The sequence below is a fragment of the Chiloscyllium punctatum genome, chromosome 22, assembly GCF_047496795.1.
Source record: "Chiloscyllium punctatum isolate Juve2018m chromosome 22, sChiPun1.3, whole genome shotgun sequence".
NCBI classification, from domain to species: Eukaryota; Metazoa; Chordata; class Chondrichthyes; order Orectolobiformes; family Hemiscylliidae; genus Chiloscyllium; species Chiloscyllium punctatum.
Genome location: NC_092760.1, coordinates 74787799 through 74814245, shown reverse-complemented (window position 1 = coordinate 74814245; position 26447 = coordinate 74787799). Strand labels below are relative to the sequence as shown.

Below are 26447 nucleotides of genomic sequence, written 5' to 3'. Positions count from 1 at the left end.
CTTGAGGTCAGCCCAAACTCCCCTGTCCATTTCTTAATTCACATGTCCCATTTTCCCGAGCACCTCTGTACTTGTTGAGATACATTAGTTTCCAGTCTAGCAATATATTGGTTTTATAATTTTCATGCTTGATTTCAACTCTTTCCATGACCTTGTCTCTTCCTAAGTATAATCTCATTCGATCCCACAACCCCCACTAAGATATCTGTGCTCCTTTATTTCTGTCAAAAATCACACAACATCAGGTTATAGTCCAACAGGTTTAATTGGAAACACACTAGCTTTCGGAGTGCTGCTCCATCAGGTGGTTGTGTCCACAACCACCTGATGAAGGAGCGGCACTCTGAAAGCTAGTGTGCTTCCAATTAAACCTGTTGGACTATAACCTGGTGTTGTATGATTTTTAACTTTGTACCCCCCAGTCCAACACTGGCATCTCTAAATCATGACCTCTATTTCTGAACTCCTAACATTCAGATGTTTATCCATTGTTGTATTTGTAATATCCCCAATTGCCTAGACCACAATGCCATCCATATACTCCTCTGCCTCTCGACGTCATCTCATCTCTTACAATCTTTCTTAAACCCAAGTCTCTGACCAAGTTTTTGACCACCAGACCTAATACCTCCTCCTGTGAATCTGTGTCACAATTCATTTTAGCACCTTGGGACATTTTAGTTTGTTAAAATGTGTTATGTAAGCATAAGTTGTTGTTTTAGATGTTGTAAGAATCTTAGAGCAATACCAGAGCACTCATGATATGTTGTTCAGCTCAAATATACTGTTGATGGCTGGTGGGAAAGATGAAAAACATGTCCAGGATATCTGAAACGGCAAACAATTTCACTCAAATTGTTGGAGAAAACTAATGACCAGAATTAGCAGTGTAGATTCCCTCCAGTATTCAGAATATTTCAGATATTATCCAAGCCTTCTTTCTCAGTAGTTCAGCACAGCAAGATAAAATAATAACGCATCTTCCAGAATTGTAGCCTCTTCAGTCTGTGAAGTTTTGTCTTCCTGCTTGGGACACAGTCCTGTTTTCTAAACAGTGTTTTACATTGTTAACACATGTTGATTTAGTGGGATCAGGTTCATTATCTCTTGCTTGTTTAACAGTTTAACTGTAATTACAGATTTATGATTATTTGGTACTTCTTTTACCAGCTTGCTGCGAGGTGGAGTTTGCAAAGGGTGATTATATATGACTTAGGGTTCGGTCATTTAGTTCTTTGAGCTCACAATTCAATAAGGCTGAGGCTGATCTGTCAACCCTACTCTCCTTTCTGCACTCATAACAGCTGTCTCCCTTGTCTATCAAAACTCTACCTCTTTCTACCTTGAATAACTTCACTGACAGCTTCCAGCACTTTCTGGGGAAGAGAATACTGCAGAGGAAGAACCACCGTGTGAAGAAAGTTCTGCTTATATCAGAATTAAAAGGAAACCTCTAAGCTTTAACCCAGTATACCTCACCAGCACACTGGAACCCAATGTTTGTGCCAGTGATCCCACAATTGTGTACCCTCTGCTGTTACCTTGCATTCACTATGCGAATCTGTGGAATTCCCTGCCCAGTGAAACAGTTGAGGCTACTTTGTTGAATGCTTTTAAGGCAAAGATAGATGGATGTTTGAACTGTAAAGGAGTTAAGGGTTACGGAGAGAGGGTGGGCAAGGAGAGCTGAGTCCACAAGAAAGATCAGCCAAGATCTTATTGAATGGCAGAGTTGGCTCAATGGACCAGATGGTTTACTCCTACTCCTGTTTCTTTTAGGCTTGTGTTCTCTGGTCATTGAGAATATCTTGCTCAATTACCAACTTGTCAGATGCAGCTTTGGTGACTTATTCACTGCTTCCCTCACTACCTCTGTCCTCGTAATCACAGCCTCCCCACTCAGTGACTTGTTTGCCCTTACCTCAGTGATCCTCTTGGTACCTGGATCATCACATCCCTCAGAGAGTGGAGTAGCAAGTGAGACGGAGATGGGGTGGGGGAGCGGGGTTCTATTTGGTGCGGCATTGGGTTGCTGCACCAAATAAACGTACTGGTCTGAAGACAGGTCCTGCGATGTGTGACATTACAGACAAGAGGATTGTGTGGGCTCTGAAGGTGCTCTTTCTCCAAACCCATTCTTAAAATGTTCCCTGTGCTTCTCATCTCACCCACAAGTAGGGGCAAAGACAGAAAGCACAGACCCCATTGCTGCTCCTGAAGGAAGCTCCCCCCACCCCCCCCAAGGCCTGCTCCAATGTGAGCCAGCAACCCACTGGGGTAGACACAGCCCTCTAGAGTCCCAATTATTTGGCCCTGAAATGGCACACCCTGGGTCCTGTCCACACAAGACAGAACATCCTTCCAATAATATCTGCCTGTTAATGCCCTTGAGGGTCAATAAAATCACCTTTCACCCTTCCAAATTGTAATGGGCCACTGTCGCAGTCTCTCTGGCCTTTCTTAATGATTCCATTTAATGTATGAATGATTCTAAATGGATGGTCCTCCCACTTTGAGGCCAGGGGAATGGTGGGGATATCTGGGGCTGAATCCATGGACACTGCTGGAGCTGTGCTTGTGCATGCTCTTAAAAGAATGGCAGAGTCTTCATTTTCACAGTGAGTGGATCAAATGGAGAGCTAGTACCTGGGATAGCTTAAGCGAAAGATTGGTTATGAAAATGTCATTGCAACTCAGCAGGGTAATTTTCTTTTTGTCCAAGCTTGGCCTGTTGGTCTGGAGCTGGTCAGCATTACAAAATTCCGAACTGCTCCCGGGAACATCCCAGGAAGTCAGGAACTTGAGCTGACGGGTCCCATATTGAATGAGTCACGATTACAGTCATGCTGGAAAAGCAGAGCAGGTCAGGCAGTATCCGAGGAGCAGGAAAAATCGACGTTTTGAACAAAAGCCCTTCATCAGCCCCAGTGAATGAGGCAGGTGACTTGATTTTCCAGCCCACCCTCAAATCAAGCCTCTTTCCCTCCCCCACTAAAAGCCCCTGTCCCGAAGGAAGCCAACAGAGCTGGGAATGGAAATGACAGACTGGCCGGTAGGCTGCCAGTACCATTGCTTTGTTCCTTTGTGGAAGTGGGAAATCTGGCCCATTTGTGTAGGTACATGTAATCAGTATCATGTTGTTCCTTTCTGACTGCCTCCCCCATGCTTATTTATTAAATAAGTACACAAGAGAGGACCTGCTTGCATTTTATTACTCAGACTTAACTAATGGCATTTTGGCCATTGTCCGTAAAAGCATGAGGGCCGCCCAGTGCTCCTCAGTTCCTTTGCACTATATTTAAAAAAAGCTTGTTCAATGCTGGCGGGGAAGGTTCGATGAAAGGGCACAGGCTGCTTGTTTTTCAACCAGCTTTCAATAGCACACAGAACGTTAAATGTCACCAAAGGCAGAATGCTGTTGACCTGGAGCACACTTTCTCCTTCAGGTCTGGATATATTAATTGTTTTATCTAAAACGTTCATCAACATTTGACTATGCCTGACCATTAGTAATAAGCAGAAGGAGCAGGCAGCTACAAAAAAAGTGACTTATTCTAAGGCCAGTGAAAATTAAATGGCATCAAGGAATTGGCTTTGGAGAAAAAAATACACACTGCTGAGTGTCTACTCGGAGGATGGAACATTTTTCAGTTGCGATGATCAATTTCAGTAAAGGCCACACAGTTAATCTGGCTCTTTGAAAGCAATGATCAGTTTAAATGAAACCACTTGACGTATATTTATTTAGATCTTGCAGAAAGGAGCAAAGAGCATTTTCAGCGACTAATGAAATTATTTTGCTGATGGAATGCAGAAGTCCCAGCTTTCCTATGGAAGTGTGCTCCTGTTATAAGTAGAAATTATTTTGATCCATGTTCCTGCACTAATGTGTAATAAACCCTTCAGAGAACTTGGTGCCAAGGTGTTTTATTCCAAATGAAGCTTTATATTCCAAGGCCTCAGCCTTAGGCTGTACAGTAAGTGCTGACAGACATGTGAGATCATCAACCTGTGCCAGTTGTTTCGGTTGACAGTAAGACTTGACCTGGGGGCAGCTTTGAGTAAGAGGTTGCTGCAGGCTGATAAGTCAATTTCAAATTGTAAGACCGAGAGTCCCAATGGACCTTGCAAAGTTCTTGTTGTGATCGTAATAAGGTCAGCCAGGTGGACCTCATAGTATATTTGCTCACTGAGTGGGGCTCTTAATCTGGTTCAGTCAGGGAACCCTGGCTGACAGATATAAACAGGAGTGTCAGAGGTTCTGTTCACCCTGAGAGGTAGCTCTGAGGGAGCTGGATCAGTGTCAAGTTCTATAAACGTGTAAATAAACCAAAGAACTCCTTCACTGTGGAAGTAGGCCATCAAGTCTGCAGTGACCCTCCAAAGACCATACCACCCCAACCCAGCCCTCTACCCTGTCCCTGTAACCCTACATTTCCCATGATTAATCTACCTAGCCTGGACATCCCTGAACACCATGGCAATTTAGCATAGCCAATTAACTGAACCTACAATCTTTGACTGTGGTGGGGAAACTCACACAGACACGGGGAGAACGTGTAAGTTCCACACAGACAGTCGCCTGAGCCTGGAATCGAACCCAGACACAGTGAGGCAGCAATACTAATCACTGTGCCACCATGCTGCCCAAAAAAGGGTGACTTGGTGACGGGGTATTGGCCCCTTTGGAGTTATTTCAGAAGGTATTTCAGGAAACAAATTATGTTCAGAAAAGCTTGACATGGATGTTGCCAGGGTTGGAGGGTTTGAGCTATGGAGAGAGGCTGAATAGGCTGAGGCTGTTTTCTCTGGAGCATCGGTGGCTGAGGGGTGACCTTATAGAGGTTGATAAAATCATGAGGGGCATGGATAAGGTAAATAGACAAGGTCTTTTCCTTGAGGTGAGGGAGTCCAGAACTAGAGGGCATAGGTTTGGTGTGAGAGGGGAAAAATTTAAAAGGGACCTAAAGGAGTACCACAGAGGGTAGTGTGTGTATGGAATGAGCTGCCCGAGAAGTGGTGGAGGCTGATTCAAATGCAGCATTTAAAAGGCATCGAGATGGGTATATGAATAGGAAGGGTTTGGGGGGGTATGGGACAAGTGAGGGCAAATGAGACTAGATTAATCTAGGATACCTGGTTGGCATAGACAAGTATCTGAAAGGTCTGTTTCCCTGCTGTACATGTCTGTGATTCTATGATTCTAACTAAGACAAATGATTTAAAAGCATCATAAGGTTTGTGCCTCAATTGCTTTATTCTCTTAAGTGCCAATATGTCTTTCCTTTTGCTCTGGAATTTTCACGGTTAAAGTGACATTTACAGTTTTTTGATTGACATTTGGAACAATTTGTGTTACACATGTTTTTCATTTATGGAATTTGGGAAGAATCTGGGTAAACATCTGTAGGATTCTGAACTCTACATTTCCATTACTCCAGATTACCAGCTGAATCATGCACAGTGGAGTGATTTATGTAGACATTGATGTGTACAGATGTAGCATCCGCCATTAGTGAAGTGCTCCAAAACAACTTTTGGCACTGGATTCCTTTCCATATGATCAGAACGTTGCAAAGCACTGGACCAGCATGCAAAAGCAGTTGTCTATCAAGGTGGACAACGAATCTACAGATATATCTGCTAAGCAAACACAATGCAATGAGTTAAGGGGGAAATTGGGAGGCAACTGTTAGAAAGGGGAAGGGGGAAAGGCTTCACAAGATTTTCCAAGAGTCTGGAAGAATAGTTGGTTTCCTGTCAAAGGCCAGTGGTCAGCCTTTTCAACACCACGAGAGCCTGCATTGGTCCTGAAAATTGTAATCAGGTTGAACTGCATTTCATCCAATCCCAAATGGCATTTTGAACATAACCATTTGCCTGAGAAAATTAAAACAAGTTGACTGCTAATTTCTGAGCAATGCTGAAGTAGGTGATAGCTATATTATCAGTTTAATTTTGGCAAGAAGTGATCCAGAAAGCCATTTTGAGGAGGTGCAGAAGGTGTGGAGGCAGGGGCTGGTGTGATATTGACAAGGTAGACATTCCAGTGGTGGGGGAGTCTTGAACTAGGAACATAGAGAACAAGGGGACATTCATTTAAAGCTGAGATGCAATGAATTTTCTTCTCTGAGAGGGAAGTGAATGTGTGGAATTCACTGCCACCGAGAGTTGTGAAGGCTACACCACTGGAAGTTAACTTTTGAAACATCGAGAAGTTGAGGATTATGAGTAGCTACATGAAAGGTATTTGAGACCTGGGCAGTGTAGCCATGATCTTAGAGATTGGTTTGAGGGTGGCGAGGTGCAGTACTGCAGGCTTGATGGGACAAAAGGCCTCCTTCTGTTCTTATTTCTTACACTTTGTATTGAATGCTATTTTTTAGATTACCATTTATACAAGAATATGAAGACTTTAAATTGGTTATTGGTGAAGAACATCAGTGTGGAGTTAGTGAATCAAGTACTATTTTTGTGTTGACACATTTTATGATTATATATGAATTCAGATTGTGTGACAGCTTTTTAAAGGCAGCAGCCTTCCATCTTGTAAGATTAGATTAGATTAGATTAGATTACTTACAGTGTGGAAACAGATTAGATTACTTACAGTGTGGAAACAGGCCCTTCGGCCCAACAAGTCCACACCGACCCTCTGAAGAGCAACCCACCCAAACCCATTCATTTACGCCTTCACCTAACACTATGGGCAATTTAGCATGACCAATTCACCTAACCTGCACATCTTTGGACTGTGGGAGGAAACCGGAGCACCTGGAGGAAACTTACACAGACACGGGGAGAATGTGCAAACTCCACACAAACAGTTAACTGAGGTGGGAATTGAACCCAGGTCTCTGGTGCTGTGAGGCACCACTAACCACTGTGCCACCGTGCTGCCCACAAATGCCTTACTATAATTATTTTACTACATTTGACAACAACTTGACTGGGGAAAGGTGTCGAATTTAGATATAAGACAACTTTGGACTTCATTCCATGTTTTTCTTTTGGGTCAGGTTTACTTCCTTAACCTTCAATTCTCTAGAGGTATCCACAAGACAGTGTTGTGATTCTCACTATGACAAGGCAGATCGACAGGGGACATTGCATTGATAGAGAGAGGCTTACTGTGATGAATACAATTTTCAGGACCAACGAAGGCGCTCGTGGTGTTGAAAAGGCTGACCACTGGCCTTTGACAGGAACCCAACTTTTCTTCCAGGCTCTTGGAAAATCTTGTGAGGCCTTTCCCCTTTCCCCTTTCTAACAGTTGCCTCCCAGTTTCCCCCTTAATTCATTGCATTGTGTTTGCTAAGCAGAGATATCTGTGGATTTGTTGTAATGAGAGTCCTGATGAAGGGCTTTTGCCCGAAACATCAGTTTTCCTGCTCCTCAGATGCTGCCTGACCGGCTGTGTTTTTCCAGCACCTCTCTAATCTAAACTCTGATTTCCAGCACCTGCAGTCCTCACTTTTGCCTTACTGTGATGAAAGGTCTATTATATCACAGAATCAAAGAAGTGTTAATCATTTAGATGTAACACATATTGTGATGTGGATTTTATAATAAAGGCAGCTGTTATGGATTGGTTTTGTGAACGCTTTTTAGAACAAGTCAGAAAATCATTTGAAACATGCGTTCAACAATTTTAAGAAAACATGTGACTGCAGTCACCTATCTGGCAGGTCTCCTGCAGTGTTAATGGATGGAATGTTTATACTGCTGACATTGCAACAGACCAGAAAGCCATTAGTTTAGCTTTGACTTCAAAACATAAGGTCAGGTTCTCAGTTCAAAAGAATCAGGAGTTCAGTTCAAAAAGGAAAATAGTTCTTCCAAGCAGAATTAAGCTTTTTTGATTCTGGGGAGCCAGTCACCCTTGCTGAAGTGTTTTAGTTTGTAGAGTTTAAAGGCAGGAGAATTTCGAAAGGAACCTTTAACTTCTTAGAACTGGAAAGGTTTAGATCATTAGAATTGTGAAAAAAGGTTTGTGCAGAGGACTCAGAAAGGAATTGTAACATTGTCTCTGAAGCCCAAGGAACAGCACAGAGGGGTAGTCAGTTAAGTGGAAAGTTAGAATTGAAATAGGTGTGAAATTGCTGTGAAATGAATATCTGTAAAAAGAACAGTTTGGATACCAGGTTGAAACTTTGTTTTGCTGGTTGTGTTAAGACCTTTAAATTATCTTAGGTATAGAAAGTTTTCTTTGTTTTATCTAAAAAATATGTTGTTGAAGAATATATGGAGCCTCTTGTGAATAATGAACATAGTAACCAAATACAGAAATTAAACATATGATCCATCAAGCCATGTTTCATTCTGAGATTGGACTTGTTCACTGTAGCCATTAGTTGGAATTGTAACAGTGACACATTTCGTTCTCTTGCTGTTAGATAGTGGTTCAGGCTGAAAATGAGAAGTAAACTAGCATAATGGAATGGAGTTTGTATTCCTTCCAGTCAATTAAAAACACCAGTGATAAATGTTCATTTATCAAGAAAGACAGGACTATAGGAAATTGCTTCATTATAAAACCTTTTGTCTCTAAATAGTGCCTGCGGTTAAAACGCAATATTGTGTAATCAAAGTAACGATTGAGTATTGAGCAGTCTATTATCATTAAGTGACTCCTTTATCGACAACATGTATATTCAACATCATGGCCAACAGATTCATGGCAATTCACAAAGGCTTCTTTGACAGCACCTTCCAAACCTGCAACTCCCTTCAATATTAACTCCCTTCACCCCTGATGTAAAATGAAAGGGGCATGTACCATCTACAAAATCCACAACAGCTACTCACAAAAATCACTTTTGACATCAGCTTCTGAACCCTTGACCTTTACCACGTTGAAGGGCAAGGACAACAGATGTAAAGGAGGACCATCAACTGTAACTACTGTCCATCCTGACTTTGAACTCTATCACATTTCCATTCTGGGGGTCTAAATCCTGAGCATCCCTTTTCAATAGGACTGTAGTTGTACCTACTTCCACATGGACCACAGTGGAAGAAGAAGACAGCTCATCATCACCTTGTTGACAGAAATTAGGGATGTGCCAATGACATCCACATCCCACTGTAGACAATTCAAAAATAAAAGCAACATCATCCAGATAGAATGGTGAAGTATGACATCTGAGCATGGGGCTCATCTGCTTTTTTTTTCAATTCCTTTCATTTATCCCCCTTTTTTATTTTACTTAACTCATGTTGGAGAACTCGGTCATGGTGATGGCTTCAGCAGTAACTGGGCCCAGCACAAACATGTGGCAGTGGCATTGGCATCAGAGGTGAGTCTGGGATCCCAGGGCCTTCTGCAACAGCGAGGTGGTCCTAGTGCCCACTCTTGCTGCTGTGGCAGAGGTGAGTTTGGGTTCCCGGTGGCAATTGCATCCAGCGCAGATTCATGGAGACAGTGACGGAGGCAAGAATGGGCCCAGTATGAAACCCAACACCATTGGCAGCGTCTGCTCCCAGGAGGACCAGTTACACCACAGAACACACCAGATGGCCTCCTTCTTTAGAGACTGCAATTTACCTTCCCACGTGATTAAAGATGCCCTCCAATGCATCTCGTCCACATCCCGCACCTCCGCCGTCAGACCCCACCCCTCCAACCGTAACAAGGACAGAACGCCCCTGGTGCTCACCTTCCACCCTACAAACCTTCGCATAAACCAAATCATCCACCGACATTTCTGCCACCTCCAAAAAGACCCCACCACCAGGGATATATTTCCATCCCCACCCCTTTCCACATTCCGCAAAGACCATTCCCTCCGTGACTACCTGGTCAGGTCCATGCCCCCCCTACAATCCACCCTCCCATCCTGGCATCTTCTCCTGCCACCGCAGGAATTGTAAAACCTGCGCCCACACCTCCTCCCTCACCTCTATCCAAGGCCCTAAAGGAACCTTCCACATCCATCAAAGTTTTACCTGCACATCCACTAATATCAGTTATTGTATCTGTTGCTCCCGATGTGGTCTCCTCTACATTGGGGAAACTGGACTCCTCCTAGCAGAGCGCTTTAGGGAACATCTCCGGGACACCCGCACCAATCAACCAAACCACCCCGTGGCCCAACATTTCAACTCCCCCTCCCACTCTGCCGAGGACATTGGAGGTCCTGGGCCTCCTTCACCACCGCTCCCTCACCACCAGATGCCTGGAGGAAGAACGCCTCATCTTCCGCCTCAGAACACTTCAACCCCAGGGCGTCAATGTGGACTTCAACAGTTTCCTCATTTCCCCTTCCCCCACCTCACCTTAGTTCCAAACTTCCAGCTCAGCACTGTCCCCATGACTTGTCCTACCTGCCTATCTTCTTTTCCACCTATCCACTCCACCCTCCCCCTATCACCTGACCTATCACCTTCATCCACTCTCTCATTCACCTATCGTACTCTATGCTACTCTCTCCCCACCCCCACCCTCCTCTGGCTTATCTCTCCACGCTTCAGGCTCTCTGCCTTTATTCCTGATGAAGGGCTTTTGCCTGAAAAGTTGATTTTGTGCTCCTCGGATGCTGCCTGAACTGCTGTGCTCTTCCAGCACCACTAATCCAGAATCATGGTGGCAGCAAAAGAGTCGAGTCTAGGCCTGTGCAGTACCTAGCGGCATCGGTGGCATTTACTTTGGCAATTCCAGTGAGTGTGTCAGTGATGGCGGGAGGGTGCTGAACTGGGTTGACTTTTGTTCCGGGGTGACAGTGCAACAAGGAGGACTCATGCCTGACTACTTGGCCCGTGGCTCATGGCGGAGCACTTAACAAGAAGGACTGTAAAGTCGAAAACTTTTTCTTTATTTCTTCATTTTTCAGCCTTTAGATTAAATGTTTTGGTTTATTTTTCTGTGTTTTAAGATGGTGCCAGACAGTGGTGACACTATACCACATTTTTTGTAATAAAATACATGTAACAATAAGTAAATTAAATCAAATCAAACTCTATGTTTAGTCGTGATTTCATACAACCTGATATGTAACTTGAAATGTATCATTTAATCTGATTAGAAAGTTAAATACAGCAAAAGTGATTCAAATTAAGATGATTATAAAATGCGTGAATGGCAGAATACACAAACACAACATGGCCCACACCACAATGGGCAAACCATTTAGGCCAGCCCCTCCTCCCTATGAGTGTAGCAACCATATAACATGCTGAGAAATGTCAAAAAGCCTTGGGTTAATAAAGGAAAAACAAAGTTATTTCCCATCCCTTGTGTGATTGAAACCTGTCGACCCCATATGGCCCAAAGTGATTAATTTTAAAGATTTCAAACCTTTAAAGCTCCTAAAGTATGTGAAAATCTGCCCCAGTCAGAAAGCATTTCAAATCCCTCCCTTCAAATTTCAAGACCAGTCACAAATTGAACACTTGTTGTAATTATCTATTTATCAAGAGCTTTTCAGCATCCAGATGAACAACATTTACCAGATATTATGGATTAGTGGTGCTGGAAGAGCACAGCAGTTCAGGCAGCATCCAGGAAGGCCTGATGAAGGGCTTTTGCCCGAAACATCGATTTCGAAGCTCCTTGGATGCTGCCTGAACTGCTGTGCTCTTCCAGCACCACTCATCCAGAATCTGGTTTCCAGCATCTGCGGTCATTGTTTTTACCAGATATAACTCAACCACCAAGCAATTCCTCAAAAAAAATGAATAAATTGGCCCAACATGATTCAATATTTCAGTAACCAAGCTGTGATTATTAATGGCTCTTTCCAAATTGATCGTAGAGGTCACTTCTTACAATCTTTTCTTACGTCTTAGGCCTGAGGCTGATCTGTCTCTTTCCTTTTGAAAATACGAATGAGATGAACTCACATACACTTTCAGTGAACTTTCCCTGATTCTGTTGGGCTAACTCAAGCTATTAGAATTTGTTCTTGGATAAATATTATTTTAATCTATCCAAAATGGCATTACTATCTGTTTTAATGATAATCCTCTTCAATATCTCTCATCTGCAACATACTCATCATCTCGGTGAGTGTAAACTAAAGTAAAATAATAATTTAGCAACCCTGTAATAATCCTTGAATTAGTTTCAATTTGTCCCATCTTATACTCTGGTGGCTCTGTATAGCCCTATCATGGTATTCTGATTTAAAAACATTTTTTTTTAACTGTTTGTCATGGGATGTGTGCACATGGCTCAGTGGTTAGCACTGCTGTCTCATAGCGCTTGGGATCTGGGTTTGATTCCAACCTTAGGTCACTGTCTATGTGGAGTTTGCACATTCGCCCTGTGTCTGCATGGGTTTCTTCCAGGTGCTCTGATTTACTCCCACAGTCCAAAGATGTGCAGGTTAGTTAGATTGGTCATGCTAAATTGCTCATAGTGTGCAGTTTCGGCGGATTAGCCATAGGAAAAGCAGGGTTACAGGAAAGGGTTTGGGTGGATACTCTTCAGAGGGGTATTTTGGACTTGATGGACCGAATGGCCTGCTTCCACATTGTAGAAATTCTATGATACTGCTAAAGTGTTTTCTAGTTGACCTGAGTGACTTTCTAGGTCATTTCAGAGTCAAACACATTGTACTGTGTCTGAGGTCACACACAGGCAAGACCAAATAAGGATAGAAATCTTTCTCCCCTGAAGAACTCTGACATCAATCCATGATAGTTTTTTTTTAATTGCCTTTATCAAGATAGCTTTTAATTCCAGATTTTTGTTTATTAAGTTCAAATTCCATAAGGTGCCATGGTGAGATTTGAACTCACATCCCCAATGTCTTAACCTGGTCTTCTGGATTGCAAGTCCAGTGACATAATCATTGTACCACTATCTCTCCTAATGAGAAAAATGAATATCATGTTCTTATTAGAGAGTTTTTACCAAATTTTATTGTTGTTTTTTGTTCTCCTAATTGCATACAATATTCTTTGATGCCCTGTCCTTATTTAGGATCAATGCCTCTTATGTAGGATGACTCTGTTTCAATTATATTGGCCTCTGTACATCCCTCTTCAAACATAATGGTTTTGTTCAGGCATGTAACCACCAGGACAAACAAGGCTTTATTCTGTTTGGAAATTATTTTGAATAGAACTCAGATGCATTTAGTACTTGATCCAAATCAGTGTTGTAATTGATAAAAAGATGTGTTTGTGGTTCTAAGAGTGTGTGAGAACTCAAAATTGCAGGGGTTCTTGACATTTCATGGAAGTTATTTTGGATACTTGAAAAGAAAAATTTATTAGTTGATCAAACTTTCACGCAGTTGTAAGCCTCTTCAGATTTTTTTCAATTAAATTTGTAATTAATACAGTTATTTTAGAGAGGACATAAAATTAATGTTTAACTTCAAATCAGTCAACATTGGAATTGCCTGATTCCTGAGAACTGATGTATTTGGTTTTCACTTAACTTGCTATCCCTAAGGAGTAAGTTCTGTTAATAATGTCAGGGTTATTAGATGTAAAATTGCCCATTTTTCAACACCAGACAATCAACAAGTTTTAAATGTAGGATCAATGATGTGATTGTACATGCCCAATGCACTAAAATACATCAGGTATAAAATAATAGCACGAAGTTCTGAAGAAACTCATTAGGTCTGGCAGCTCTCAGTGGAGAGAGAAACAAAGTTAACATTTTCAAGTCCAATTTCAAGAGGAAGGAGCTTAAATCCATAATGCAATGCAGAGCAGGTAAAAATATAACACCGAACTCAAACACATAGAAGGCCCAAAAATTGTGCAACTGGGATTTCTTTTATTCCACTGTCAGCCGGTTATTGTGAACAGGAAAGAAAATTAAAGATAAACCAGAATTATTGACCCAATAAATTGAAATGACTGTGAGAGTTAGGCTGGCTAATTCTTTTGCATGTTCCCTTTCCCCATCTATCAAACCCCTCAGCACAACAGACCCCCTTTCTTTCTAGTGAGAGTCCTTTCAAATGCTCCAGCTGCCGTCTCTCACCTTTGCCGATTGTTGATGGAGTTCCCAGAGACATGCTCAGTTCTCGGCAGACCATAGTCGATGGGCCAAATGGCCTAATTCTGCTCCGATATCTTATGTTCTTATAGTCTCTTCATCACTGAGGTCATCACCTGCTGCTGGAGGTCATGCTACACACTTCCACGCTTAAACCTTGTTGTCCCGGCAACCACATAGTTAACATTTCCTAAGCAGTTGCATGATTAACAGGTTTAAATATATCATGATGATTGAGTGTTTGAATCCACATTTATAGCAGGACTTTCTTGCAACACCAGTCTGGGCAAATGGTAAGGGCTGGGCTGATATCCAGCATTTACTTGAGAAGTGTTTGTAGTCTATTATCTGTACTGGTACCTGAGGAGGCAAGCTGTGAAGACAATCATGCAGGGTATAATCGCACTGTCCCATACCTTCTGGATGATAGGAGGTTATGGGCTCTTGGTAAAGCATTGGCAGTAAAGAATCGTGATCTCAAAGTGCTTTCTTAATTCACTCATGGGATGTGGATGTTGCTGACTGGGCCAGCATTTATTGCCACTCCTTTGTCATCTTTGGTCACTTGCATCCCAATCCTTGTCAATTCAACATGGAATGGCAAAATGGACAAATTATGCATTATTGGCTATAGACAAGGACGTTTGGTCGTGAATGGGATCAGCCTGTATGAACTGGGTGAAGATATCCACGAGTGTGAAGATGTGCTCACTGCCATTACTTTTGCGATCAAGGACCATGAAATCCAGTGCAAGGACCTCGAGAGATGGTCACTGGAAGCCGTGCTGGGGTGAAGTCACTTTCCAGCTTTGGCACTTGAGGCTATCAGGAAGGATGAGTTGCTTCACTCTCTCTCTTTGACATAAATCTGTTGATAGAGGACTCCATCTTTCACTCCACTCCTCTTCCAGACCGCAACAATTCCTGTGTCAGTTTGGATTCCTTCAATCAGCTGCGCTGGATTGGTGGATGTTAGACCTTCTGCAGTTTACTGATGTCTGCATCAATTATTTGCAGCTGCCTCATTTTGTGAGGATAGACAACAGAGGTGAAACCACCCCTGGCTCTCCGTATCTGGACCTGGTTTTGATCTCACTTATAAGTGCATCAATGGCCTTCCACTGAATCTTAGTCTGAAAGTCAGAAGGAATCAGGGTTGGAACGTTGGCCATGGTGGGCATGGCATCAGCCATAACCCCCTCCAGCTTGGCTGGGGTAAGTTCCCTTCTGTGGTCAGCCTTCCAATTAAGGACATCAGCAGTTGCATTTCTTCACCTGACCTTTTCCAGATCGGAGGTCAAAACTGCATGCGATTAGTGACTCATTAGGACTCAGCTTGGTGAACATTTAGAAGTAGCTGGGTGGGTTGTTGTTGGTTAACACTTGAAACTCTACATGTCTCTGGGAAATAGTCCACCTCAAAGCTAACTGTTTGATTTTCATACTGGAGCAAGTCTGCATATTTCTCTTGTGCTTGAGGTTCTGAATGGGATGAATAATAACCATTCTTTTCTGTCCTGCAGACCTTTGACAACAATACTCTGGCAGTGAAGGATAGGTGATGAGACAAGCTTTTGCTCAAGGGCACAAAAGGTGTTTTCAAGTTATAGTTGTTATAATGAGGTCAGCTAGCTAGATGTCAGAGAGTATGAGTTCCCTGATTGGGACAGTTAATCTGGCTGACAAAAAAGGGTGACTGTCAGGGATATTAGACCTCCGAATGCCTGACTCAGTGAGAGGCAGTACTATTGTCAAAGGTAAATAAAGGGTGATTGGTGATGGTGATCACACATGCTGAGGTCCAACATGCTTGCATTGCTCAATGAGCTATCCCTTTCTTTCCAATGATAATCCATTTGACTATTTCAGCTACCCTCCCTCATCAAGACCACTATCTACCAATGGAGAAGTGTTCAGGTCCCTTGCTTGCTGCCTCCACCATTGTCACCACCTACTGCTGGAAGTCCCTGTGCAGCAGGAGTACAAGGTGGGCTGGGAGTTTCTGTTAAGATTAGCTTGTTTGGACTGGAAATTAGATTTAAAATAGGGAGGCAGTCTCGTGTTGCAGTCAGGCATCTGTGCAACACTGCAGCAAAATAGCATTCATTCACAATGCAGGCACACTGGAATTGATTAATTAAGGTAACATACAAGATCCATCCAGTTTACCTTTGAGCATCCTGGCACTCACAGTGACAACAAAAAATTGAGTTGATAAATAATTGTTGCAATTAGTTTTTATCAATTTGTCTACAAGAGATTGAGACATACGAGTGAGAAAACCCCTCCAGTGGTGAAAGCTCAGGGAATGTAGCTTTGTAATCATCTGTTTCTAACAGATATGCTGGCCTTAACTCATTTCATATCTCATTATGCATATCACCCATCCCTAAAAATTATTTGTGGAAAGAAATTCAGCTGACCTCTACTTAGATGAGTCAATATTTTATGCTGAAATGTTGACCCTGCTTCCGAGATTTGCCACAAACTCAATAAAATAGTTTTTTTTTCTGTAAATTAGTTTTGAATTTAACCTTCTTCATGTGCAGGTCATGACCTCTTATTCTGCTACTGTAGTGTGAGATGAAGCAGTTTATCATTTACGTTAATCTCCAATTAAATTTAACATTAGTAATCATATCTCTGAATATTCATCTGTACATGGCTAGTGTGTCCATTCTATGTATTGTTCCTTATAATCTATACATTACACATTTGACCCATCCTTGTGGTACTTCACTGTATTCTGTTAATTTGGTACGACATTTTTTTTGGTTGAGAAGATCAGAATTACATCCGTGCTTTGTGTGGTTTCACTAGTAATTATAGAGTAGTCAGGTGATCTTACTAATGTGGCTCAATATTGACTTTTTACTGCATACTGATAGATTAGTTGAAATGAGTGCTGAATGGAAATTGTTGGATGATAAATGCATGCCACCACTTCACAGCATACCCTGTATCATCCCCATTGTCCTGTACTCCACAGCCTTCCTCAACACATGAAGGTTGCATCAGGTAGTGAGCTGGTTATTCACGACTGTGGTTTGTGTACCAGCAATATGTCTAATACATCCTAAGACCAGAAAGATGTCACCTTTTATTGAGCAAGGATGCGCATAAGGCAGCAGAGGATGAGGCTTTTAACCAGCATTAATGCTGATGGAGTAATCACACAGAGTGCATTGTAAATAGAGTGTAAAGACTGGGAATTAGAAAGAGTGAGAATTCAGTGAGCAGGAGAAAGGAGGTGTTGCATTTTGTAGATTTTGCAATGTCTTTTATTGAACTCATTACTGGAAATATGAACATGCGAAGGTAATGGCTAGGAAAGTACTATTTATCCTATTAGTTTTATGATTGCAGAGATTTTTAACCAGGCAGACTTGTATCTTTAGGACAGTTATGTGACATCACAGCAAATTATTTTGTGGTATAAATGTGACCACCTCGCCTTAAGTAACTCTGTCTGTAATGAAGTCAGTGTAATGTGTTTCGTCAGTCAGTCACTCAGCCATGTGTGTCAAGTACAATAGGAACAGAACCCAGACGAGGTATGTAACTCAGTTATATTTTAGCTGTGTAAATAGCTGGATTGTTAATAAACTTCAGGATGTGTTTCGACAAGAATCTGGTTTTCTGTGGTATTTGTTATTTGTGCTAATAACTGGAAATCAGAATGTGTATTTCATTATGTATTACAAAACAGAAAAACAGTTCCTGCTACATTAGCAGTGTTAACTGGTTTATCTACTTGCACTAACTAGGTGACATATACAAAAAACTCTCAAGCAAAATTTTGCAAATGCAATTTTCTTTTCATTGCTAAAGCAGAAAACTGTGAGGAGTGACCTTACAGAGCTTTATAAAATCATGAGGGGCAAGGAAAGGATGAAAAGACAAGGTCTTTTTGCCAGGGTAAGGAAGTCCAAAACTAGAGGGTTGACGTGAGAGGGGAAAGTGACCTGAGGGGCAATTTCTTCACCCAGAGAGTGGTAGATGTATGAAATGAGCTGCCAGAGGAAGTGATGGTGGTGGCTGTAATATCAACATTTAAAACTCATCTGATGGATATACAAATAGGAAGAGTTCAGAGGGATATGGGCCAAATACTGGCAAATGGTACTAGATCAGTTTAGGATATCTGGTCAGTGTGGATGACTTGGACAAAAGATTCCATGCTGGTACATCTCTTTGACTCTATGACTAGAAATCTGAAATAAATTTATGAATATTGGGCAAAATGTGTCATTTATAGTTTGTAGCACTCTTGCCTTTGAGTCAAGTTCCGCTGCAGAGTTTGAACACAATAGTCAAGACTGACATTCCAGTGTAATACTGAAGGAGTGCTGAATTATTAGACACATTGCCTTTCAGACAAAGAATTAAATTATGGGCCCATCTGTCTGTTTGGATAGAAGACAAAAATCCCACTGCGACATTTTGAAGAAAAGTGGTGTATTTCTCCTGATGCCTTTACTAATATTTAACAGCAATAAAACCATGTTCTCTAGTCATTATTACACTGCCCCTTGTGGGAATTTGCTTTGTCCAAGTTAGTTGCCACATTTCCCTACATTACTGCAGCATTTACATTTCAAAAGTACTTCATTTGTTCTAAATCACTGTGAAAGGAATCTTCCCAATCTCGAACCAATGTTGGCCATGATGAGAAAGTTGGAAAAATCTTGTGAAGTGTCCAGAAAGGAGCTACTGGGTACCAACAGCAAGTGATACCATGGTCCAACCAAGTGAAGAATGGCAAGGCGAGATTTTCACTACTGAGTGATGAGAATCCTATTTGAATGCTTTAGCTAATCCCACCTCATTTATATCTCCCACTCCCTGGTTAGAAACTATAAAGTGACTATTCTCAACATGAAAGTTAAAGCAGTTACCTGGTGACTCCAAAGCACCAGTTGCTCCTCTGGAACTCCCCCTTGGCACCAACATCTTCAGATATACTCCAAGGGCAGTGGCTGCATGCAATATTTGAGGTTTGAAACTTACCATCCTCAGGGCAAATCTCCGATCCATTTACATAACAGTTCAGTGCTTCAGTGCTGCACTTTGGAGTGCAGGGGGACCTTTTATTGCAATGATGCTGCCAGGACACTTTGGAGGGGACAGGCACCATTTCACTGATCAGACCAGGACTGCTCCCTCACTCTGTTAACACTCTCTTATCTTGTAATTAACGTTATGCTGACAGCATCCCTACTACCTTGCCTCGCATTCCCTTGCCTTTTTATCACTTTGCTCTCTCAGCCAGAAGAGATGGTGAGGACTGCAGATGCTGGAGAATCAGAATCAATAAAGTGTGGCACTGGAAAGGCACAACTGGTCAAGCAACATCTGAGGAGCAGGAAAGTTGATGTTTCGGGTTTAAACCTTCATCAGGAATGTAGAGGGGGAAGCACTCACAGAACTTCAACCTTCACTTGTCTTTTCACAGAGGCACAGACCCAGGTATCTTATCATAGTTCTCAATTGTGATCCGTCTAGTGAGTGGACTTATACAGTCATATAGCATGGAAATAGACCCTTCGGTCCAACTCATCCATGTTGACCAAGTTTCCCAAATTAAAATACTCTCATTTGCCTGTTTTTGGCTCATATCCCTCGAAACCTTTCCTATTCATGTACCTGTCCCAATGTCTTTTTAAATGTTATGAGTGTACCTGTGTCTACCATTTTCTATGGCAATTCATTCCACATTCAAACCACACTCTGTGTGAAAAGGATATCCTGCAGGTCTATTTTAAGTCTTTCTCCATTCACCTTGAAATTATGCCTACTAGTTCTGGAATCCCCTACATTAGGGAAAAAAGCCTTTCTATTCACCTTATCTATGTCCCACATGATTTTATAAACCCGTATAAGATCTCTCCTCAACCCCCTAATACTCCAGTGAAAGATGTCTCAGCCTGTCCAGCCTCTTCTTACAACTCAAGCCCTTCAGTCCCAACTTGTTGTTGGAAGGCATTGTACGACATCAATCTCACCTATGCACCATGTGTCACCCATATGCTTGCCAACATGTTGCAGTCCTTCAACTAAATTGCCGTGTCTCAAAACCTGAATGGAGTAATCCTTGGACACAAAAGCAAACATTGCTGGAAAAGCTCTGGCAGCGTTTGTGGAGAGAAATCAGAGCGAATATTCCTGAAGAAGGATCTCCTGAGCTGAAACATCAACTCTGACTTCTCTCCAAAGTGCTGCCAGACCGGCAGAACCTTTCCAGCAATTTCTGTTTTTGTTTCTGATTTCCAGTATCAGTAGTTCTTTCGGTTTTGTTTAGTAATCCTCGGACACTGTTCAGTCAAGGGGTCCTGGCATAGTAAGTCAAGGATAGCCTCTGATATTGGTGTAGGGGGCTTTGGCATGGCCAGCTAACTATTCAGGGTGGTAAAGGTCAAAAGGTCCATACCTGTATAGCCTGGGGAGTGGGCCACAATCAGTCCAATGCAACTAATCCAGCAAATTGCGGGAGGTCAGTTGGGGAGATGTCCAGATATCAGTCAGGGGTTTGATCATGCATTAACAGTCAGCAGCAATCTGGCTTCTAGGATGGGGGCAGTATATAGTCACTTCTGGTGTAATGTGATGGTTACGTTCTTGTGCAAACTCGCATTCTAGAAAAATCATGCTTTAGAAACAGCGCCTAAAGTGTTGGTGATGTGATCACATCACGGCCAGCACATGTTTTAGAAACAGCATTCCGAATTAATCAATTGCGTTACAGCAAATTCACGCTGACGAAATGCATAACAATCTTGTACTTCTTCATTTGGTGTGTATACTTGATATGTCTGGGGGGTTAAAGTGGGAAGGTGATGGTTGAGATAGGCAGGTTAAGTCAGAATGTGAGAAAGTTCAAAGCCTTGGGAGTTGGTGGAGATAGGTATGAAGAAGGGAGTGTGTACATTTTCAGGGTTCACCATGGGTCAGAAGCAGAGCCTGAAACTCACTGTTTGATGTAAAACCTCTGCTTCCTTCCTTTATGCTGTAAATAACGTGCATAACGCAGGTTAAAATGGCTGCACCCACACCCACAGTGAGCAGGGTAAGTGATTCATTCTGTGTGGGACAAGGCTTTACTTCCACATGATATCAGGCCCTTCAGTACACAATACACACTTGACAGTGCAGCTAAAAGACACATGCTTGTACCATATGCTATATGAACCTTATGCATTAGTCTACAAATAGACAATAGGTGCAGAAGTAGGCCATTCTGCCCTTTGAGCCGACACCACCACCATTCAATATGATCATGGCTGATCATCCTTAATCAGTATCCTGTTCCTGCCTTATCTCCATAACCGTTGATTCCACTATCCTTGAGAGCTCTATCCAACTCTTTCTTAAATGAATCCAGAGACTGGGCCTCCACTGCCCTCTGGGGCAGAGCATTCCACACAGCCACCACTCTCTGGGTGAAGAATTTTCTCCTCATCTCTGTCCTAAATGGTCTACCCCCTATTTTTAAGCTGTGTCCTCTGGTTCGGCACTCACCCATCAGCGGAAACATGTTTCCTGCCTCCAGAGTGTCCAATCCTTGAATAATCTTATATGTCTCAATCAGATCCCCTCTCAGTCTTCTAAACTCAAGGGTATACAAGCCCAGTCGCTCCAGTCTTTCAGCGTAAGCTAATCCCGCCATTCCAGGAATTGACCTCGTGAACTTAACGCTGCACTCCCTCAATAGCCAGAATGTCTTTCGTCAAATTTGGAGACCAGAACTGCACACAGTACTAAGGTGTAGTCTCACCAGAGCCCTGTACAGCTGCAGAAGAACCTCTTTGCTTCTATACTCAATCCCTCTCGTTATGAAGGCCAGCATGCTATTAGCCTTCTTCACTACCTGCTGTACCTGCATGCTTACTTCATTGACTGGTGTACAAGAACACCCAGATCTCTTTGTACTGCCCCTTTATCTGAATTGATTCCATTTAGGTAGTAATCTGCCTTCCTGTTCTTTCCACCAAAGTGGATAACCATACATTTATCCACATTAAAATGCATCTGCCATTCATCTGACTACTCACCTAACTTGTCCAGGTCACCCTGTAATCTCCTAACATCCTCCTCACATTTCACCCTGCCACCCAGCTTAGTATCATCAGCAAATTTGCTAATGTTATTACTAATACCATCTTCTATATCATTAACATATATTGTAAAATGTTGCGGTCCCAGCAGTGATCCCTGCGGTACCCCACTGGTCACTGCCTGCCATTCCGAAATGGAGCCGTTTATCACTACTCTTTGTTTCCTATCAGCCAACCAACTTTCAATCCAAGTTAGTACTTTGCCCCCAATACCATACACCCTAATTTTGCTCACTAACCTCCTATGTGGGACTTCATCAAAAGCTTTCTGAAAGTCCAGGTACACTACATCTACTGTATCTCCCTCGTCCATCATCAGAGTCACATGCTCAAAAAATTCCAGAAGGTTAGTCAAGCATGATTTCATCCTTTATAATAGACTCCAGCATCTTTCCCACCACTGAAGTCAGACTAACTGGTCTATAATTTCCTGCTTTCTCTCTCCCACCTTTCTTAAAAAGTGGTACAACATTAGCCACCCTCCAATCCGCAGGAACTGATCCCAAATCTATCGAACTCTGGAAAATAATCACCAACGCATCCATGATTTCTTGAGCCACCTTCTTCAGTACCCTGGAATGTAGACCATCAGGCCCCGAGGACTTATCAACCTTCAGACCTAACAGTCTCTCCAACACCAATTCCTGACAAATATAAATTCCCTTAAGTTCAGGTCTTTTAGCCACTGTTAACTCAGGGAGATTGCTTGTGTCTTCCCCAGTGAACACAGATCTGAAGTACCAATTCAATTCTTCTGCCATCTTTTTGTTCCCCGTAATATATTCCCCTGTTTCTGTTTTCAAGGGCCCAATTTTAGTCTTGACCATTTTTTTGCCTTTCACATACCTAAAAAAGCTTTTACTATCCTCCTTTATATTTTTGGCCAGTTTACATTCGTACCTCATTTTTTTTCTCTGCGTATTTCCTTCTTAGTAATCCTCTGTTGTTCTTTAAAAGCTTCCCAGTTCTCCGTTTTCCCACTTATCTTTGCTATGTTATACTTTTTCTCTTTTAACTTTATATGTTTCTTAACTTCCCTCGTCAGCCACGGCCACCCATGCCTCCTCCTCGGATCTTTCTTCCTTTTTGGAATGAACTGATTCTGCATCTTCTGCATTATACCCAGAAATATCCACCATTGTTCTTCCACTGTCATCCCTGCTAAAGTATTGCACCATTGAACTTTGGCCAGCTCCTCCCTCATAGCTCCATAGTTCCCTTTTTCAACACAAATATTATCACTTCCGATTGTACCCTCTCCCTTTCAAATTGCAGATTTAAGCTTATTTGTATTATGGTCACTACTTCCCAATGGCTCCTTCACTTCGAGATCCCTGATCAATTCTGGTTCGTTGCACAATACCAGTTCCAGAATTGCCTTCTCCCTGGTAGGCTCCAGCACCAGCTGTTCTAAGAATCCATCTCAGAGGCACTCCACAAAGTCTCTTTCTTGAGGTCCAATACCATCCTGATTCTCCCAGTCTACCTGCATGTTGAAATCCCCCATAACAACTGTAGTAACATCTTTGCGACAGGCCAATTTCAGCTCCTGATTCAACTTACATCCTATATCCAGACTACTGTTTGGGGGCCTGTAGATAATTCCCAAGAGGGTCTTTTTACCCTTAGAATTTCTCAGCTCTACATCCCCTGATTCTAGGTTCCCCCCGCTCAAGGGACTGAATATCATCCCTTACCAACATGGCCACCTCACCCCCTCTGCCTGTCAATCTGTCCTTACGATAGCACATGTAGCCTTAAATATTCATTTCCCAGGCCCTGACCAAATTCTGATTCCAGGCACTTTTCACCAAATCCTTTAGCATTAGGAATCATTGCCAGTAATAGCTGTGATATACAATCAATTATTGTGGCCTAGAAGCATTCAGTTTAGCTGCCAAAGTGGTGACACATTCCAAATATCCTGCAGGATCTGCTCACTTTACATCTTGGGGTGTAAAACCTTATATACCGTTAATGATGACTAATGATGATGTACCTCTAATCTTGTAGTTTTGAGGAGACATTCACACACACACTGCTGATAAGTGAACATATATCAACAAATCAATAACATATTTACAAAGACCACATTACTTTTGTGTCCTCAGAAGGTTATCTTCTTTCTGTCCCGGTACGTCTGTAGTCCCAAGATCTGCAGCTGGGACAGAGGATACCTGCCCGACAATGGAGATCATTGTTCTTGGAGATTCAGTCAGGTAACACTGTGGGATATTTGTATCTTGAGGCTCAGACATTCTGAGAGTATTCTGCTCTGTGGCAAGTGCACCTTCATCAGCTTGAACTCCTTCAGAGCTCAGGGTAATGAGAGGGTGGAATTGGAAAGCCAGATGATGACTTTCAGCACCTTGTCTATTAATGGTCAAGGTAGCTGTGCCTTTAACCATCCATCTTTCCTGCATTATTTTTTAAAATGTGAGCCCCCTTTACATCAATTCCATCTGAATAGCAAATATTGAATTTCAGTCAGGATATGGGAAAGTGACTCACCAAGCATCTGTGTTATTTAAATATATGGTTTTGTGAACCATTATGGTCCTCTCTCATTATTCCATTCTCAATTTTATTCTGCTTGCTCACATTCTCCCCTTGCCCTTTTTCTCATTGTCTGGCAATATTTCCTCACTCACTCTTTCTTACATTCTCTTTTCTTCCTGAAATTACTCCCCCACCCTTTTGTGATCTTGCCCTATCCCTAAACTCACTTCATAGATGTTTCCTCTCTTTTAGATATCCTCCCCCCACCTCCTCACATTTTCTCCATTTCACCATATTGATTCCTTGCCATCGCACACTTTCTCCCCATTTCACCTGCATTAATGCCCCTTCTTATTCTCCTAGTTTCATTCTCTCTTACATATTATATAACCTATATTTTCTCTAACCTTGATTATTCTGTTGTGTGGTTTGTTACTCTTTTAACTTATTGCTCCCTCTCTCATAATACCTTTCTTTCTCTTTCATGCTAATTTGCTTTCCTTATTCATCCTTGCCTTGATTTGATTTTTTTTTGTCTCTTTCTCTCACAGTCCCTCACTGTCTCTCACAATATACATCCATTGATAGCTCTCTAATTATTTATCTCTTGGCATACATCCTTCATTCACTTTTCACTTCCCTGTGACATTGTTGGCTTCTGCAATTTATTTTATTTCTCTCAAATTCTCACTCTCACATGCAGGAAATCAAACATGCAGACACCATGCATGCATGGACATCTTTAAACTCACACATACAGGCATTCATACACGTCCACGCCCCATACAAACAAGCATGCATACGTGCAAACGCATGCACACAAACACGATTACTATGAGCAGATCTCTGTTTCATAAATCTCAGTGGCAACTTCATTCCAAGGAAAAACATATGGCTTGTTTTCTGCTTCAGAAACCAATAACATCAAGTTAGAGCTCCTGGAAGTGACACCGTCATTCCCTATTTGTTTTTGTTTTGTTGAACCCTGAACTGGTTTATTGCTTAGGAACCAAATGTGCTTGACAACTGCTCACACCTCCCATCTGCTATTAGAAATTTCACAAGTTTGTGCAAATAAGAGTCTAGAAAGATTCTAAGATATAAAATAAATGAAAACTTAGCAGTGTGTTCAGAGGGCTATGCTTCAAACACATAGGGCACTGACAGCCTATTCCAATATTAAAAATAATCACACAACACCAGGTTATAGTCCAACAGATTTATTTGGAAGCACTAGCTTTCGGACCACTGCTCCTTCATCAGGTGCTTGTCTCCATAACCACCTGATGAAGGAGCAGCGCTTCGAAAGCTAGTGCTTCCAAATAAACCTGTTGGACTATAACCTGGTGTTGTGCGATTTTTAACTTTGTCCACCCCCAAACCAACACCGGCACCTCCAAGTCATATTCTAAAATTAGACAGTTTTAGAGCACTTTTAGGGATTGCTTGATCTTTTGGGGAAAATCAATATTCAGAGCTGTGCCATCCCATCAAAAGAATTGAAACTTATGATTCCCTGGGGGTTTCATTGCAACATGCAAGATTTTGAAGGCACTTAAAGTATAGGACAGAGAGTTTCTTTACCCCTGGCTGGGGAATCTAGAACATGGGTATACTGTCTGAGGAAAAAGGGTTGATCATTTAAGACTGAATAGAGGAAAAATTTCTTTGCTCAAGAACAACTGAAGTTTTTGTTTTGCTGTTGTGCAGACCTTGGGCGTTTGCACATATCAGAAGCTTCTAGAGGTGGAAACCATTCATTAGCATGAGTGTGGATCTTCCCTGTAGCTGCCTGGTTGCACAGCTTAAAGGGAACATTGCTCAAGGGGTTATGAATCTTTCGAACTCCCTGTCCCATAGGCTTGTAGGCACTC

The 26447-nt window shown here is 42.1% G+C and overlaps 1 protein-coding gene across 9 annotated transcripts in view; it reads left to right on the top strand.

The window, feature by feature from the left end:
- LOC140493786 (leucine-rich repeat-containing protein 4C-like) overlaps positions 1–26447 on the top strand; it is a 991485-nt gene that overhangs the window by 620129 nt on the left and 344909 nt on the right. Inside the window, exon 1 of one of the 9 annotated variants that reach the window (XM_072592661.1) lies at positions 15160–15175. The exons of the other annotated variants lie outside the window; for them this stretch is intronic. The gene's annotated coding sequence lies outside the window, so the exon portion shown is untranslated. Of the gene's footprint in view, positions 1–15159; positions 15176–26447 lie in introns of those variants that run through there. 9 annotated transcript variants of the gene reach the window in all.